Genomic DNA, 19,951 nt, shown 5'->3' with positions numbered 1-19,951 from the left:
TAATGGGTAACTGTGACTTGAGAAATCACATCCATTAGATAAAGTGATTAAATATACATCAGTCCTTCAGCAAGGGAGCCACAGAGATATTGCACTAGAACATCATCACGTGACCCATCTCTCCTGCTTAAAGAAGAAACATGCTTTTACCTTGACATGTATCATCTCTGTGTTACTCAGCTCAGTCGCAGGAGTACGTACTTTTCATGACAAGATTTAGGCAGTTCATGATTTTCTGTGAACTATAAAGTGTGTGGTTGCTAAAACATTATAAAGGAAATATTTCTGACTTGCTCATCCCCCCACACTGTTTTTGTTTTATATTATTGTTCCTTATGTTTTAGGCATTTCATATTTTGTTATCTTTTAAAATTCTTCCAATAGAAGCCTTTGTGTCCCCAAATTAGATTTTTTGACTTAGATACACATATCTTAAATATCTAATTAAAAACGTATATTTGTGTGTATGTTCATGAAAATTTCTCTTAGCTTTCCAAATAAGCTTTTTAAAAATAATTTTTAAAGAAAATTTAGTCGTGAAGAAATGTCACCATCAAATAGCATTAACGTTGACTGTATTTATAGTTCTAGAAATTCCTGTTTGTCACTCTTAGTCATAACCATCTTTTGATTAATAACATGCTACCCTTCTTATATTAATATACTTACTACTAACCCACTTGAGGTCATGCATGCATTTGGAATGTTCTTTTTAAGCTATGGATAACCTTTCACTTTATCCCTGATGACCATCAGCAGGCGATTGTAAGATGATTGACAGAGAACGTGTTTATATTCATGGAATCACGGATGACTAAGTTGAAAGTGCTCTCAGAAATTATAGTCTACCTCCTTTTACAGACGAGTCCCTGAGAGCCCAGTTCCATGTGTCTAGGATAATAGGAAGCACAGTTAAAGAAATGATCAAAAGTAATTGTCATTTAAAAAATTTCATCAGTGAATTCCTGAGCACACCTCTATACACACTGATTCCTCTTCCCCAGATTGAAATTTCTCCCCGTATTCTTAAATCTCTAAACCCTCAAAGTCAGCAGAGATGAAGGGAGGAAGTGCTCATTTTACTGGGTTTTCTGCAGCCGAGGCACGTAGAGGGATGCCTAGTTCGTGAGACCAAGTGGTGAGGATGTTGCACACAAAGAGAAGGGTGTCCCAGACTCAGCCCAGACAAGAATGAACACAGGTGCCTGGAGGAGCCACCTCACTAGCCTGTCCGATAATCTCTGTGGTTATGTAAAATGCCCAAGTTACCTGGAAATTATACATGCAGGAAAAATAGAATCATACAATTTTCATACTGAAAGGAACCTTACAGAACTGGCCTGGTTGAAACTATCCATTTTATAAGTGTTCTTATTGTCCAGAGATGGATTAGGAATAGCACGGCAAGTCACAGTCAAATCTATGAACGAATAGTAGAAAGCCTTTCAATTGAAAGTGTAGCCGCCCAGGTCCGTTCATTTGAAACGTTTTTATATACATGGTTTCTCTAGGCTCTACCACTTAGAGTTCTCTAGAACTCTACCACCATTATCTACTTAGAGTGTTTAGTAACATTGTGCCCTAATTTAAATGTAGTGAAGATATTCTAATTTACAGAATTGACAATATTTTAATTTTCTCTGGTCTTTGAGAATGTTTAACAATCCTAAATTGTAAGATGAGGAGAAAGTACTCAGTAGATGAGTAAAACATCCGGTTCAGTGCAGACATTTGAAATCAATCAAATGAATTGTATAGAAATAATGATAAATACAAGAGAGAAGTGGAGACTCAGTACATAACTTTGTGATGTTTTCCTTTTTTTTTCACTGGGGGCTTAAGTTTTGAATTTCTTCCTCACCGTTTTTGTTCCCTCCTTTCTGGAGTTAGGAATAGAGGAAAAAATGTATAACTGTTTAATCAATGTTTATTGACTACCTGTTATGTGTCCTATTGGGCTAAACATCAGGAATAGAAAGATGAATAAGGTGTCAGGTCATGGTGAGAGTTAACTACCGTGAAGATTGAAGGGAAGTGGGGCTGGGTGGAATCACCTTCAGACTGGCTTTTGAAGGAGCCGGAGTCCTGGATGGTGAGGGGGCGTTGAACTGCAGGGAATGAGGCTGGGCCCACTTTGGAAAGGCTCCTGTAGGTTAATCTCATAAGCCCTGGGGGAGCCATAATGATTTGTAAATAGAGAAGTGATGCGATCTGTTTTATTTACCACTCTGACAGTAATATGTAGCTTATGGATAAGAAGAAAAAAGACCGGAAACCTCGAGACTGGAAAATAGTTGTTTTTCATATATTTACAGTAGAAAGCCTTTCCATTCCTAATTTGTAGGAAACAATCTATATGATAATCAATAAACAATTGCACTTGTGCAAAGGTGATATAATAGCTAATTTTCATTGGCTTATGAGTTGATTGCTGCCTGGCATCCTCTCTGAGAGTCACAGGTTGTCAGCTGGGAAGTGGACAGTATTTTTCCCACGTGTTCTCCCTGAATGTGCACGTGATTCTAGTACCCACCATCTGACTATAGGAAAAAGGCTTAGTCCTTCTGGTACATGCTCATGAAAAGTTGCCAGTCCCTTTTGGAGGTCCTGGGTTTATCTGAAATGCAAATGCAGCTGGGCACCATGTATTTTGTCTGGTAACCATATCCTATGTTTTTCTTAAATGTCCATCCTTTTCTGTCTCATGGCCCCATCATACAAGTGCTAGATCAGAATGTGCTAGACCCCTAAATTCTGAGACATAAATTTCAAGTGCATGTGAAGGATGGGGTTGGGGAGGATAGTCTACCAGTCAATTCCAGGTACTTCAGACACCGATTCCTGGATTTATTTTGAGTATTGTCGTTTATTGATTACTTCACATAAAGCTTTAATGTGTTTATTACTCAGAAAGAATGATGGAATAGTACTAACAGTGCTGCAGGTGTGTTTTGAGCATTAATTAGTTAATTATGAAACACTTTGTTGAGAGGCATTCTAAATAGCACAGAACTCAAGGCATTTCACCTCAATTGGGGTCCACTTAAATAGCACTTTACTAAGCCAGGAAAAACAAACACAACTTGTACAGGAGGTGCATCACCCACTAGGAATGCTGATCTCCCAGTGTGACCATTTGCATGGAAATATATCCCCTGTGTGTCAAAGGCTTTCAGAGAGCAACGATTCATGACTTAGAAAAATGTGAAATTATTTTCATCTGTATTCTTAAATAGTTGCTTGCCATAATTAAAATATTTTATGTTTCGATCCAGAGGTTATAGGTGTCAGTGGAAACAACAGAATACTCCAAAAATATAAGATCCCAGTGGAGACCAATAAGGGGGAGAGGGCAGTGGGCTAGGGAGATGGACCAGTGCCCAAGATTTAGGCAAACTCACAATACTAATACTTCTTGTTTGTGTTCTCTAAATACCATTTTTATTAATTCAGCATCACTATAATACATAAAAACATTTTTAAAAGTAGATCAGGCAGATATCAGCAAATTGATGTGGAGAAATGTGGCAGACATGTGGGTGACTTAGTCCCAGTTTCAATCCCCATTCTGTTTCTCATGTGAAATATCCAGCTCTTCAAGCAAACTGAGTTCTGGCCAGTCTTGGGCTCAAATGATTTGGATGATAGTCTCAACACTATTGTGCAGATGTCCATTTTTCTATATTTTTGTTGTCTTTCTGAATTTTTTCTCTCCTGGATTTTCCACCTACTATTAGAAATTACTTACTTTGTTATGTACTTTTATATATTATATACCCTTTTCAGTGAGCTCGATTCCCACCTGAACCCATGCTTCACAGAGAACAATGAGAGGTTTCTCTGCACCTGCTTTATGTTTAGTAAGTTTCCAATTCCTTTTGGAGTTGGAACAATAGCTGTATACTCTGCAATCCCTTAGGTCACTAATGTGCCCAGTTTTGTTGTCAAGGTAACAGCTGAACTATATCTTTCACAAACAGAGGATAAATTTTTTTTGGCTTGAGCAGCGCACTTCCCATTCATTAGAAGAAATGCCCCTACAGGCCCATCTTTATGTCGTCGACGTGGCTCGAGCATTGTATACTTTAAAATGTCTAATATGTTTTCTGTTGTACAGTATTGAGTTGTTTTTAAACATTAAGAATCTTGGTAAATCCTCTTACTCTGTTGAGATGAGTAAAAGGTGTTCAGCTTCGCTGAGGCAAGACTGAAATGATCTATGAGAAATGCCGAGTCATGGTAGACTCATTTGGGAAAAAAAGAGCAAATGTTTATGCGAAAGGTGTATGGTCTTTGGCATTAAATTTTGGAATTAAGGGTAGACCTAAATAATGAGAAGGTTTTCTGGTGATCTATTCCTTTTTCATATCCCCTCACCAAGCCCAGGGCATGTTTAAGAAATTGACAAAGGCAGGAAAGAGAGGGCAAATGTTAGGGCCCCACTGATCCTTCTTTCCTTGTTTGTTTACAAATGGCAGGACAGATTACCTCCCACACAGCGCCGGTTAATCTACAGGCTCAGTGGGCGAGACACTTCTTGAGATTTCAGTATGGAATTCTCTATCTTGGTAATTTCAAGGCAGATGACAAAAGCTCCTGGGCCCATAAATCCCAATAAGCAGACTAGTGATGTAGGCCTTGATCCCATGTTCCATGGTGGCCGTTTTAAGTGCAGAATACTTTCAAGATTCAAGGAGGATGCTAGGTCTAGTTGTTTTCCAGTAAAAGTATTAGAAAGTATAATTTACAATGCCTGTGTTTAGGGTTTTTTCCCCCTAACATTATAATTTCTATCGTTAGAAGTTGTTCTTTTGGGGTGAGAATAAAAAGATACAAGCTAAGTATCATTAGTTTTATTTGGGGAGGACGTGGTAGTAGCGGAAAACAGAACCAAGGACAGCAACCTCTTGCCTCATCATGGTAACATGGAACTCTGGGAGCTCGGAAAGAAGGAAAGCAACAAATACCTTCACCTTCAACAAGAGCTACTGGCAAATATACCTCTTTTTTAAAATTATTGTTCCTCTATTGATTTAAAACACCTATTTTTATTGTGTTTCCTTGTAACTTACATCTTTATGTCAGTCAATAATCCCTTTTTCCCTAGTTTATTTTTCCTGCCTTTTCCAGAGCCTACTGACCTCAACATGGTGAAAGCTTTTTTTTTTTTTAAAAGATTTTATTTTTCCTTTTTCTTCCCAAAGTCCCCCGGTACATAGTTGTGTATTTTTAGTTGTGAGGCCTTCTAGATGTGGCATGTGGGATGTTGCCTCAGCATGGTTTGATGAGCGGTGCCATGTCCGCGCACAGGAATCGAACCGGCGAAACTCTGGGCCGCCGAAGTGGAGCACGCGAAGCCAACCACTCAGCCACGGGGCCAGCCCCTGCTGAGAGCTTTTAAAACAAGGCAGAATGAGTTTAAAGCCTACCTTTACCCCCTTTCCAGCAGTATCAAATGAACATCTCTTAAGTCTCCATGAGTTGAAATGATAAAAACACATCCTTGTGTTGCTGAAAAGGTTACATTTCTAACACAGTACCTTACACAGAGTAGCTGTTTTATAAATATAGTTTCTTCCATAGCACAACCAAACTTCACCTGCTTTCAGAAATCATATTCTCTCCTGATGGCCTTTATAGCTTTGTAAAAGCTCCCTTCTCACTAGCCAATTTTCTAAACTATGCACACCACAACTCAGTACCAATGTTGTCATAAAATAGCCTGAAGATAGCCTAAGAATAGAGATGCTGTGCAAGAACTTTGGGTACCACTAAATCAAGACGTATTATAAAGCAGTGATTGGATTGCTATTCTCCCATATGGATGATAGCCGAAGTCTTTATTTAGGCCACTGGATACCCATCTTAGTTCTTGGAATAATTGGGGGTGTATTTGCATTACAATCGGCTCAAATCTAATTTGTCAGTTTTATGACATCTGAAACGTGGTCAAAGCTCCCTTTTGGTGCCTTGAGAAAAAGCTGCTTGCCAAGATAACAAAGGACGTGACTCAACTGCTTTCTGACTTGCATTCCTGCTTCATATCAAAGGAAGAGAATTTTCTGTTTAGTGACCTTCTCCTCCCACATATTTTAGGTTTTCTCATCTAAAGGCCCATCTGTGACATCAGTGGTGGAAATTTTCATCTCTGGGTTTGTTTGCTTGATTATTTTTTCCTGTTTGCACAAAGGATTTTAGGTGGCTTTCCAGAAAACACACATGACAGAGATCACTAAAAGAAATGTCAAAATAAATCAGATGTTATTAGCAGTGGAGGAAAATAATTAGAAGCAGGAAATTTCATTTTGTCTTTTACACAAGATCTAACACATGCTGATGAATTGCTAGAATGATGGTTACTTATACAGCTCAGCTATATCTTCTTTCTTTCTCTAATTTATTTTGATCAAGCCCGCTATTCACTGTTGTGACAGATGACTAGGAGGACCTCAACCTAAGCCAATGTAAAAAATTACAAATCCTTAGTTTTTTAAGATATCTGCTCACCAAAAGGCTTTACTTTGTGCTTTCTCATGTTTCACATGTGTGTTAACTTCTAGGTGATGGTTAATGGTATCTTTTTCAGCACTGCGATGTTGTCAGGCTCAAATGAAATAATAGATACTAAAAAGCTTTATGAAGTTAAAAATATATCAAAATGTGGTTTTAATGATGCTTCATTTATTCTAAGTAATGTGATGTGGCTAATAATTGTTCCGTTAAGTATTTGTGCAGTTTAGTTTATTTGATTGGAATATGATGTTATCTGAAGCTAATACAATGGATTGGATCTCTATAGGAACACTTAGCATTCCTCCATGGAAAGACGTATTATATTCTCAGACGACCCTCCTTGACCCTAGCCAGCTGTCTCACACAAGTATACAACTGACCCTTAGCATTTTGAGAGTCGACATTTATTAAGTGTTTCTTGTGTTCTGCACCTCTCGCAGCACTTTATGTTACAAAGTATCGATGTAGAATAGACGGGTTTATATGCGTTGTCATATTTTAATGCACACAATAACGTAATGTGGATCACTATTGTCATCCCCACTTCTTAGATGAGGAAACTGAGACTTAGAGAAATAAAGACACTTTTTTTCTTTTTCAGAAAAAGTTTCTGGCAGGTATTTTGCATCAATTGGGACTTTATTTTTGAAACACAAACATTCTCAGTTCTATAAAATATCAACATATGTAATGTCTCCTAAAAGCTTGGTGCTCCCATATGTAAAGAGTTTCCTTCTTGTTTTCTTGTCAAAGTAAATTATCAGTTAAATTCTAAATAGCTTATCCCAAATACTTAATTTTCTCCTGTAAAGCTAGCAAAGGATATGACAAAAATTTTATGTGCCTTCTTTTTCACCACACTGAGAAAAACCAGTCTTATAATTATTTCATATGAATAAGACTTTTAACCTATACCAAATTATGTAGTTAATTTTACAACACCTAGCAAGACATTGCAGAGCTGTTACATTAATCTTGATATTGAAAGAATGCTAGTTTTAAAACCAAATGTATTCTATGTGCTAAAAGTATTTTTACACTATGAAGATAGGAACAGACAAGGGTGTATTTTCCAGATTCCAGGGAAGTTTTGGTAGTGGATATGAGACCCGAGCTGCCTGTCAAATAGGTTGTGATTTGGATATCTAGGAGGTTATGATTGAACATGTGGATATGTTCATAATCTGTAGTTTCCAAGTGGAATATGCACACCTAAGAAGGATGCTGGAAGAGTGGGGTTTTTTATTATCCTTGTCTTTAAATTTTCAATTTTGTATATATTTTTAATGCATATAACGTTTTAAAGTTACACATGTAGATTCTTCAGAATTTGGCAGTAGTATAAATTCATGTATTGGGAGATGCTCAATTTGTTATTATTACTATCATTATTTTGCTAAAAATGAGTCTGGCACATTTTCTTACTGATAAGGATTGAAAACATAACCCTATAATTACCACATCTTAAGGAAAGGGAGGAACACTTACTGCAGGAATTGGCTGTTGGCATGTTGTAGGGCTCATGTTTGTCCTGGTCTATCAGAAAATGACCAAACACAACATCTGTATATGGCATTGACTGAATAGATTGGTCTTACCACAGATTTAAATCACTTGTGTTTCCTACACAACCTTAAAATAACCCAATAATTCGAAATTCTTTTAAAGTAAATACGGTGTATTTTTAGTAGTATATATTCTATATGTATGTGTTCATGTATGTTTATTTGCTTTTCTTTATTCTGTTGGTAAGATATCATAATTTCCCAGATGTCAAGGATAGTATCATCATGACAAGATTTTTGGCAAGTATTCACTATTGTCACTCAATTCATAATTATTTTGATCAACACATATGCCACACACACAGAAATGTAAGTCTGAGACATTTCCTATGTATTGACCACATTGTTCTGCAAGTATATTTACAAGATGATAGAAGAGAGACCAGAATCTCCTAGTATTCTTAAAGTTACGAGCAAAATTTGCCTTATATTTCCTGAATGAAATGACAGGTCAATGTTATTGATGAAATGATTATGGCTTGGCTTTCTTGAAATATAAGCTATTAGTAAAAAAGCAATTAGGAAAATAATAAAGAAACAAAACAGCAATTCCTCTCCCGTTTTTCCTTTCCTCTGTATTGTATCATAAGCAAAAGTAATATAATAATCACTAATTATAGGAAACCTTTCAGACTTTGTAATTGGATCTTTCATTTTTCCACAGCAACCGTGAGCGAAGAATTTATTCACAGACGGACCTAGTTCATTCCATGAACCCTCACCAAATGTCTCTTTATGACAGTCTTAAAATAAAGAGACCCATGTTTGTATTTAGACATACTGGCTAAACTGGTGCTTTTTTTTTAACAGCAAATATTAGGCTTTCTGTGACCAATTCTTCCATCATCTACTGTCAAAATGACCTATCTTAAGCAGTACGAAGTGGTGGAAGGCACTGAATTCACAGTTCAAAACTTGACTTCTAGTCGTAGTTCCATTATTTCCTTAAACATGACAACATGACTCAGCAAATACTGTAGATTCTGTAAACATCAATGTAACCATTTGTAAAAGCAAAAAAAGGAAAAACATATTTGCGTTTTATATTTCAGAGCAAAGCTATATGTGAAAGAGTTATAAAAATTATAAAACCATTGTAACTCAACATATCTTTATCTATATTAAGGTACTATCAATTAAAAAAGTTTCCAAAAGAAATTAGTTGTTTAGAGAATATGTTTGCATATTAATGTCTGTGAAAAAATACAAAGAAATATAAAAATAAAATATAGAGGAAATACATAATACTATATTCCTGGCATACATTTGTGCATCAAGAAATAAACTTCATGATGTGATTAGAGGGCTGAGCCTAAAGCATTAGAAACCTGATAAAATAAAAATTAGAAAACCAAGAATCAGTAGTACTAGTTGAAAGAGGGAAAGTAAAACAGAAGAAGCAGTGGAATTGATGTGGAAACAATATTTAGTAAAAATTCACTTGTATTTTGCCTTTAAATAATATATGTCAATGTTAAAATTGCATAGCATGGAAGAAACCCCATGTTAAATGCAGTCAATGTAAATTACAAAATTTCTAAAAGTACCTTCTTCCCTGTTTGTATTATTTGAGGATTTTGTTTTTACTCATTTTCATTAAGGAGACAGGGTTCTACTACTCAGCCATAAAAAAAGATGAAATCTTGACATTTTCGACAATGTAAATGGACCTTGAGGATGTTATGCTAAGTGAAATAAATCAGATGGAAAAAGATAATTACCATGTAATTTCACTCATATGTGGAAAATAAACGAATGAACACATAGATACAGAGAACAGATTGGTGGTTTCAGATTGGGGAAGGAGGTGGGGAGAGGGTGAAGGGGGTAAAGGGGTACATGTGTATGGTGGCAGATGGCAACTAGACTTTCAGGGGTGAACACAATGCAGTCTATACAGGGTCGAAATATAATAATATCCACCTGAAATTTACATAATGTTATAAATCAATGTTACCTCAATAAAAAAATAACAATAATCATTAAAAAAAGAAAGGAGACAGGCTTCCCATGTGTTTTTATCTTTTATTTTAAAGCTATAATGCTGTAGGATAAAGCTAATCAGTTTCCTGATATGCCTTATCTCCTGTCCTCTTCCCAACAGGTCAGCCTGGTAAGTTTCTCACCAGGGAAATGACATGTATAGTCCCTGAGGATCTGAGAGGGTAAGTCACTTGCTCTTCGCACAACAGTGGTAAAGCCAAAGTTTGGACCTATGCTTTTGTGACAACAGAGCTTCTGATTTTCCTGCTATATATGCTGCCTCTGTAGACAGGTTACTTTAATTTCAGAGAGAAATATCTTAAGAAATGTTATACATACTTATATTCTGCATTAAGGTCCTCATTTGTTTTATTTTTTTACCACTTTATTCTATAGAGGTTATTTAAATACAAGAGCTGATTCTTCCTGTTAAGATGATTTTTATACTAACATTAATTTTCTTTGCAAAGGTGAATTTGCAAATAATTAACAAATACTCATTGAGCGGACTTTTAGATGCAAGGGCTCAATTTTGTTCATGTTAATGTTTTTCTTTTTGTTTAAATATAGAGAATTGATATGAAATATTGGGATGAAAGGTAATATTTAAGAAGCTTCTCCTCTGCCTTCATAAATTCATTACACTTAGGGTGGGGGCCTGTAAAGGTACAAGGACCAGTAGAATATAAAAATATGCATTTTCTTTCCAACACATTTGTTTAATTTTCCCTTCTCCTCACTTATTTTTGCGTATTTATTAATCATTAATTACAGTAAGATCTAACTTACAAATTTAGAATTTCTCAAATCAAGTCGCTGTCAATAACAGATTCCTACCTACAAAATAAGCCTTTTCTGCGACACATTAAATATCAGAGAGTTTGCAATTACTTGTTCATGCCTTTAAGGAAGTTAGGAGCAACCTGCCTGTCATTTTAAATTTGATTTTCAAAGAGCGATGTGCCAGAAATGTGGCATAAACACACGAACAAAGTGTAGCTTCTAGGTGCTACAGTTGGGTAGGCATTCTTCAATTAGGTTTCTGGGGATTGTTTTATTTAATTACAAGGGCAATGTACCAGATAAACTACTCACTGATTGAATTTCTAAACTCAAGTCTGCTGAAAAAAGCCAAATGAGTCATCAATTAAAAACTTCAGGGGCCAGCCTCTTGGCATAGTGGTTAAATTAGTATGCTCTGCTTCAGCAGCCCTGGGTTCACCCGTTCGGATCCTGGGCTCGGACCTACACAACACTCATCAAGCCATGGTGTGGTGGCACCCCACATAGAACTGGAGGGACTTACAACTAGGATATACAACTGTGTACTGGGACTTTGGGGAGGGGAGAAAAAAAAGGAAGATTGGCAACAAATGTTAGCTCAGGGCTAATCTTCCTTTAAAAAAAAAAAAGCATATGTAGGGGGATACCATTAAAAAAGCTTCAATGATTCACAGTCCAAGACCTTTATGACGGGTACATACTGGAAGCCATATACTTCTGAATTTTGAACTTTTAAAAACACAGACATCCCTTTCCTACATTGGACCAGGGATAAGCAGACCTTAGTCCTAGTCCTGGCTCTGCTCTACATAGCTCTATCATCCTGGACAAGGTAGCCCTCTAGATGACACTTCAGTTTCCTTATTTGTGAATTGAGAGGACTGACTTAGATTTCTTCGAGCTCCAATCACTCTGGAGTATATTTTTAAATGGGATTAGTGAGTTGTAGCATGTAGATTTAACGCACACACACAAACATAGTGGCGGTAGACTAGAAGAAAGGACATCAGTGAGTATTATTTTATAGTAAGAGCAAATATTGCTTGTGAACCTTTGTTTCAGATATAGGTGAATATGTATACTCAACCACAGGGTAAAATATAGTTTGAGCTGCCGATCGTGGTCAAAAATTGTGAAAAGAACTTCTCCAGGATCTTAACAGCTTCCCCACTCAGTTAAAATGGTTGGTTTCCAAATGAAAACTTAACAAATAACATCCGTTCCCACTACAGAAGTTTAATTGTCACAGCCTTAAAAATGTCATGCCCCAAAACAATAAACTCTCAAATAAAGTGAACACAAATGAGGACAATTCATGCCCGGAATATATGTGACATAGGGTTTTTTGATGATCTACCCTAAATTTAGTCATGGAAAAGTAGAAATGTGTTTAAGGCACTAAATAGTATTTTGCCCTCTTAGGGTGAGGTGCATTTTTAAGTATTTGCTGCATCCTAAAAGTCAATTGATGGTTAAATTTTAATGTTGGCTTTGCTGCACTCTGTTCCTTTCAAAACAATGAGTCTGATAATTGCCATCTGAGATTGGCATATTAAATCAAGATGATTAATAATTGGTGAGCCTCAATAGATAGTAATTAATGCAGTCTTAAAGTATTGAATTTTATAGGCTATAAAAGAGATTTTAGTACTATTGGTCCTGGAAAACTTGAATTAAGAAGAATTATTTTAACATAGCCATGTGTATACAGACCATTTGAACCAAGGTCTATATATACTATAATTACTGGAGTCTTATCAAAATATTGCCTCTGGATTCATGGTTATATTCCATGGGATTCTCTTATCAGTAAAACTGATATTTTGCTGTGCCTTGAACTTCCTCTTGAATGGTTCCTAATATATAGTTGCTCTGATTTATTTCTCTCTTTGGAAACATAATATTAATTATGGTATGAAAGTTGTTCAGCTGTGGGATTGTTTTTATAGTCCTCTGCAATTCATAAAGTCTGTGCTTGGGAACCAACCTGGGTGGTAACATGTCAGACACTGAGTAAGATAAATTTTTAAAATTAGGAATAATTGTGAAAGGAAATTGTGAAAATCGCATAATGTTTGATAAATATAAAAGAACAGATGCAGGTAAAATGTGTTTCAATGTTGTATATCATGTTACTAAGAACAGCTTTATTCAAAATTAATCAGTTTAATATGAAGTTAATATCACAGTTTGATACTTATTGAATATTGCTTTATTCATTTGGAATTCACTGTCATTTGGAATTAGATTCAGCTGCTAAGAATAGAGGCCTGAACATGGTAGCTTAAACTCCCAGGTTTTACTTTCACTTATAGAAGTCCAAGGTGGACATCCAGAGCTCACAGAGTGGCTCCACAAGGCACCGAGTGCCCACATCCTTCTGCCTTCCTGCTCTGTTACTTCTGACTTCCAACCAGAAGGTCATGTTGTAGTACAAGATGGTTGTTGGGGTGCTAATATCCAAGTTCAAGGCACAAGGAGGGAGGCAGGAGTCAGCTTCTCCCTCTTCAGGCATCTGCAAGGAAGTTCCATACAACACTTCTCAACATTTCTTTAATCAGAGCTAGTCACATCCCTAAAAGTGAGGAAAACTGCATCATGTAGTTTGTCAACTGGGCAGATTACTCAGGATTCCCCTGTAAAGAAAGAAGGTGAGAGGGAATATTAGAACACATACATTTCCTCTTTTGTTCCAGATAATGAGCCAATTTTAGGTTTTTTATTTTTTATTTTTTCAAACAGCAGTCTCATTATCAAATAATGCTGAAGGATTTATTAAATAATCATTTAGGGATGCTGTGCTTTTCACTCAAAACAAGTTAAACAAATTCTGGTAGTATTACAAATTCAGAAATGTTATAGTTATTTAAATAAGCTTTTCAGACCATAAAAGAACTTAAAGATCATCATCTAAATTCTACATTTTCCAAGTGAGGTAACTGGTGCTAGGGTCAGCCGGGTGACCTGCTCGTGGTCTCATAGGTGACAAGAGTAAGAGCCAGGACATCAGGAATCTAGGTTTCTTCAGGTTCATCCTAGTACTTTTCCTACCACATATGATGGTCTTTCTTTACTAAGTGATGCTGTGTTTTGCACTTTGCTTTTTAAAGAAGAACATAAGAATATAGATTTTTAACCTCTATGTAAATCAGATCAAATAAGACGGTTTACATAGGGACACCTGGTACGTGGAGGTACACGTAATACCATAGAACTTAACCATTTTATCACATATGTTTAATAAGTAGTTAATGTATATCAACATTATGTTCCAGGCACTGTGCGTTATACAGAGGACAAAATAGACTTTGTCACTACCCACACAGAGTTTACCCTGTGGCCAAGAAGATACACATTAAGCAAATAATTCAAATGTGATGAGTACTTCCACTGAAAAGAACACGGTCCTATGAAAACTAGCTGGAAGAGGTAGGGGTAAATCCAGTGTTCTGAGGGGAGAATCAGTGAAACTATGAGGGCCAAAAGATTACCATTCCTACCCTCCAACCCCTGCTTAACTCCAAGAATTGATACTGATTTCTAAAAAGAGAACTAGAGGCATAAGAGGACTTTTTTTTCCAGAAAAATACATTGAATGAATCCCTCTCAGCTATACCCTGGCATCCAACTTAGAAACTTTTCCTTCTCCATTTTTTCCCTTTCTCCTATGCAGGCATTTGTGCATCACAACCTGCTCTGTAGCCTAAGAAGCTTCCAGCCTCTGTGGGCAAAAGGTTAACTTTGGCCTTTCCCATTGTCCATGACAATTCGACCTTCAGTTAACCTCTTAGCTCTGTTTCCTTGGAAACAGATAAAGATGTATGAATGATATTACTCAGTCACATTGCTTATGTTAGCGGCGACCCCTGAGATACAGAGGATCACCAGCTGGCAAACACCACAGTAATAAATATTGCAGACAAGATCCACTAGTGGATGTGAAAATTGATGGGCAAATGTTTGAGGAGAAACCAGTTTCCGTAGTCTAAGTTATCCTCCCCAGGATACTTGACAACAAAGGCAAAGCAAGTAATTCAGTAGTGGAGAAACTTGGCAGACCCCAGCTGAATCAAGTGATCAAGATAAACATCTCCAGTAATAAGACACTTGGACACGAAGAAACACTTGATATAATGCACTGAGAAGGACATATCTCTTTTGTAGTATTCTTGCCAAAAATGCATAACCTCACTCCAACCATGAAAAATCATTGTACAAACCACAAATTGTGGGGCATTCTATAAAATAAAAGACCAGTATTCTTCAAAAGTGTCAAGGTTATGAAAGAAAAGGCAAGACTGAAGAATTGTTACAGGCAAAAAGAGACTAAGAAAATGGAATAACTAAGGGCAATGAAAAAAAATGGTGAAATTTAAGTAAGGCTTTCTATTTAGAGAATAATATTGTACTGGTGATAATTTTCTGTGCTTGATAATTATATTATGTCTATATGTAAGTGTTAATATTATGGGAAGTGGGATGAGGGGCATAAGGGAATTTTTTGTACTAATTTTGCTCCTTTTCTGTATGTCTAACATTAGTTCAAAATAAGTTTTTAAAAATAAGTGCAAGTTGCAGAGAGAGGAGGAGAGAACAAATGGTGTAAGTATAGTGCTGTCATATACATATACATTAGGTTGTAACAGTAACCTTTAGAATAAGTTAAATATAAGGAATACTTAAATAGAAGAGGAAAAATAATCCCCAATTGATAGAGCCCATCTGAGCTGGGAGAACTCTAAATGCCTGATGGAGTCATCTTACCTTGGGCCACGCTTAATGCAGTGACTCATGTAGGTGGGCATGCCTCTTTCATACAGAGTTGTTACAACCCATATTGGCTCACGTGAGACATGTGGCCTTTAAGTGGCGTGACTCCTTGCTCAATGTGGACCTCATCTCCTAGGACTTGTTTGGATGTGCACTGCTGCATTGATTGCTGTAAAAATTGCTGGAAAGACTCCTGTAGAAGGAGAATGCCTGCCACTACTACTCAGCTAGCAAGTTCTGGTTCGTGTCATCTATCCTTGGGTAAAATGCTACCAAGTGCTCTGTGGACTTCTCGTTATTTCCTTAACTTTCTCCATGTGTTTTTTTTTTTTTAATTTTTTGTATTGTGGTCTAAATAGTTTATAACATTCTGAAATTTCAGTTGTACATTAATATTTGTGAAACACCATATGAATGTGCCCCTGCACTCCTTGTCCCCACCCTCCCCCACCCCTTCCCCTGGTAACCACTAAATTGTTCTTTGTCTGTAAGTTTGTTTACATTCCATGTATGAGTGAAATCATATGGTGTTTGTCTTTCTTTGTCTGGTTTATTTCACTTAACATGATGCCCTCAAGGTCCATCCATGTTGTTGCAAATGGGATGATTTTGTCTTTTTTTATGGCTGAGTAGTATTCCATTGTGTATATATATATATATACACCAGTTGTTGGGCACTTGGGTTGCTTCCACATCTTGGCTATTGTGAATAAGGCTGCGGTGAACATAGGGGTGCATAAGTCTGTTTGTATTGTTGATTTCAAGGTCTTTGGATAAATAACCAGTAGTGGGATAGCTGGGGCAAATGGTAATTCTATTTTTAGTTTTTGAGAAATCCCCATACTGTTTTCCAAAGTGACTGCACCAGTTTGCATTCCCACCAGTAGTGGATGAGGCTTCCCTCTTCTCCACAATGTCTCCAATATTTATTATTTTTTTTTTTTTGGTGAGTATAGCCGTTCTAACGGGTGTAAGATGTTATCTAAGTGTGGTCTTGATTTGCATCTCCCTGATGATTAGTGATATTGAGCATCTTTTCAGGTACCTATTGGCCATCTGTATATCTTCTTTGGGAAAATATCTGTTCATATCGTCTGCCCAGTTTTTGATTGGGTTGTTTATTTTTTTGTAGTTCAGTTGTGTGAGCTCTTTATATACTATGGAGATTAACCCCTTATTGGGTATATGATTTGCAAATATTTTCTTCCAATTGGTGGGTTTTTTTTTCATTTTGATCTTGGTTTCCTTTGCCTTCCAGAAGCTCTTTAGTCTGATTAAGTCCCACTTGTTTATTTTTTCTTTTGTTTCCCTTGTCTGAGTGAACATCCTATTTGTAAAGACCCATTAAGGCTGATGTCAAAGAGTGTATCGCCTAAATTTTCTTCCAGAAGTTTTATGGTTTACAGTCTTACCTTCAAGTCTTTGATCCACTTTGAGTCTATTTTTGTGTATGGAGAAAGATAATGATCTACTTTCATCCTTTTGCATGTGGCTGTCCACTTTTCCCAGCACCATTTATTTCCTTTCTCCATTGTATGTTCTTGGCTCCTTTGTCAAAAATTAGTTGTCTGTATATATGTGGTTTTACTTCTGGGCTTTCAATTCTGTTCCATTGATCTGTGTGCCTATTTTTGCACCAGTACTGTGCTGTTTTGATTACTATAGCTTTATAATATGTTTTGAAGTCAGGGATTGCCATGCCACCAGCTTTGTTCTTGTTTCTTAGGATCACTTTGGCTATTTGGAGTCTTTTGTTGCCCCATGTGAATTTTAATATTCTTTGTTCTGTTTCTGTGAAGAATGTCATTGGGATTCTAATTGGGATTGCATTGAATCTGTAGATTGCTTTAGGTAGTATGGCCATTTTAACTATGTTTATTCTTCCAATCCATGTACATGGAATATCTTTCCATTTCTTTATGTCATTATTGATCTCTTTCAGTAATGTCTTATAGTTTTCTTTGTATAGGTCTTTTACTCCTTGTTTAAATTTATTCCTAGATATTTTATTCTTTTTGTTGCTATTGTAAATGGGGTTGTATTCTTGAGTTGTTGTTCTGTTACTTTGTTATTAGAGTATAGAAATGCCACTGATTTTTGTAAGCTGACTTTGTACTCTGCAACTTTGTTGTAGTTGTTGATTATTTCTTGTAGTTTTCCAGTGGATTCTTTAGGGTTTTCTATATATAAAATCGTGTCATCTGCAAAGAGCAAGAGTTTCACTTCTTCAGTGCCTATTTGGATTCATTTTATTTCTTTTTCTTGCCTGATTGCTTTGGCCAAAACCTCTAATGCTATGCTGAATAAGAGTGGTAAGAGTGGGCACACTTGTCTTGTTCCTGTTCTCAGCGGGATGGCTTTCAGTTTTTCCCCATTGAGTATGATGTAGGCAGTGGGTTTGTCATATATGGCCTTTATCATGTTGAGGTATTTTCCTTCTATGCCTATTTTATTGAGAGTTTTTATCATGAACGGATGTTGGATCTTGCCAAATGCTTTCTCTGCATCTGTTGAGATGATCATGTGGTTTTTATTCCTTATTTTGTTAAAGTGGTGTATCACATTGACTGATTTGCAGATGTTTCACCATCCCTGTGTCCCTGGTATGAATCCCACTTGGTCATGGTATATGATCTTTTTAATGTATTGCTGTATTCGGTTTGCTAATATTTTGTTGAGGATTTTTGCATCTATGTTCATCCGTGATATTGGCCTGAAATTTTCCTTCTTTGTGTTGTTCTTGTCTGATTTGGGGATCAGAGTGATGTTGGCCTCATAGAATGTGTTAGGAATACTTCCATCGTCCTCAATTTTTTGGAATAGTTTGAGAAGAATAGGTACTAAATTGCCTTTGAATATTTGGTAGAATTCTCCCGAGAAGCCGTAAGGTCCTGGGCTTTTAAAAATTTTTTATTTATTTATTTTATTTGAGTTAATTATAGTTTACATCATTGTGAGATTTCAGTTGTGCATTATTTCTTGTCTGTCACAACATAAGTGCTCCCCTTCACCTCCGGTGCCCACCCCCACCCCACTTTCCTTGGTAACCACTGAACTGTTTCCTTTGTCCATGTGTTTGTTTATATTCCACATATGAGTGAAGTCATCTCTTTCTGGTGTTTGTCTTTCTCGGTCTGGCTTATTTCGCTTAGCATAATTCTCTCCAGGTCCATCCATGTTTTTGCAAATGGGTTGGATTTGTCTTTTCTTCTGGCTGAGTAGTATTCCATTGTATGTATATATCACATCTTCCTTATCCAATCATCATTTAGTGGGCACTTGGATTATTTCCATGTCTTGGCTATTGTGAATAGTGCTGCAATGAACATAGGGGTACATATGTTACTTTAGATTGTTGATTTCAAGTTGTTTGGGTAGATACCCAGTAGTGGGATAGCTGGGTCATATGGTAGTTCTATTTTTAGTTTTTTGAGGAATCTCCATCCTGTTTTCCATAGTGGCTGCACCAGTTTGCATTCCCACCAGCAGTGTATGAGGGTTTCCTTTTCTGCACACCCTCTCCAACATTTGTTATTTTTAGTCTTAGTGATTATAGCCATTTTAACAGGCATAAGGTGGTATCTTAGTGTAATTTTGGTTTTCATTTCCCTTAGTGATGTTGAAAATCTTTTTGTGTGTTTATTGGCCATCTGTATATCTTCTTTGGAAAAATGTCTGTTCATATCTTCTGCCCAATTTTTGATTGGGCTGTTTGGTTTTTTTTTTTCTTTCTTTTTGTTTGTTTGCTTTTTCTCCCCAAATCCCCCTAGTACATAGTTATATATTTTAGTTGTAGGTCCTTCTTGTTGTGGCATGTGGGATGCTGCCTCAACATGGCCTGATGAGCAGTGCCATGTCTCCACCCAGGATCCAAGCCAGCAAAACTCTGGGCTGCTGAAGCAGAGCATGCAAACTTAACCACTCAGCGATGGGGCCAGCCCCTGGGTTGTCTGTTTTTCTGTTGTTCAGTTGTGTGAGCTCCTTAAATATTATGGAGATTAACCCCTTATTGGATATACGATTTGCAAATATTTTCTCCCAATTGGTGGGTTGGCTTTCTGTTTTGATCCTAGTTGCAGAAGCTCTTTAGTCTGACGAAGTCTCACTTGTAAATTTTTTCTTAGGTTTCCCTTGTCTGAGAAGACATGGTATTTTAAAAGATCCTTTTAAGTTTGATGTCAAAGAGTGTACTACCTATATTATCTTCCAAGAGTTTTATGGTTTCAGGACTTATCTTCAAGTCTTTGATCCATTTTGAGTTTATTTTTGTGTATGGCACGAGATAATGGTCTACTTTCATTCTTTTGCATGTGGCTGTCCAGTTTTCCCAACACCAT

General features: G+C 36.6%; 1 protein-coding gene across 2 annotated transcripts in view; it reads left to right on the top strand.

Moving 5' to 3' along the window:
• Nucleotides 1-19,951, top strand: part of SCN9A (sodium voltage-gated channel alpha subunit 9) — a 168,453-nt gene that overhangs the window by 23,161 nt on the left and 125,341 nt on the right. The window contains exon 2 of one of the 2 annotated variants that reach the window (XM_070241986.1): nt 10,183-10,243. The exons of the other annotated variant lie outside the window; for it this stretch is intronic. The gene's annotated coding sequence lies outside the window, so the exon portion shown is untranslated. The remainder of the gene's footprint in view (nt 1-10,182; nt 10,244-19,951) is intronic. 2 annotated transcript variants of the gene reach the window in all.

Source organism: Equus caballus, chromosome 18 (genome assembly GCF_041296265.1).
Source record: "Equus caballus isolate H_3958 breed thoroughbred chromosome 18, TB-T2T, whole genome shotgun sequence".
In the NCBI taxonomy this organism is placed as follows: domain Eukaryota; kingdom Metazoa; phylum Chordata; class Mammalia; order Perissodactyla; family Equidae; genus Equus; species Equus caballus.
Note: the sequence above shows the minus strand (reverse complement) of the source record. Positions and strands in the feature narration are given on the sequence as shown.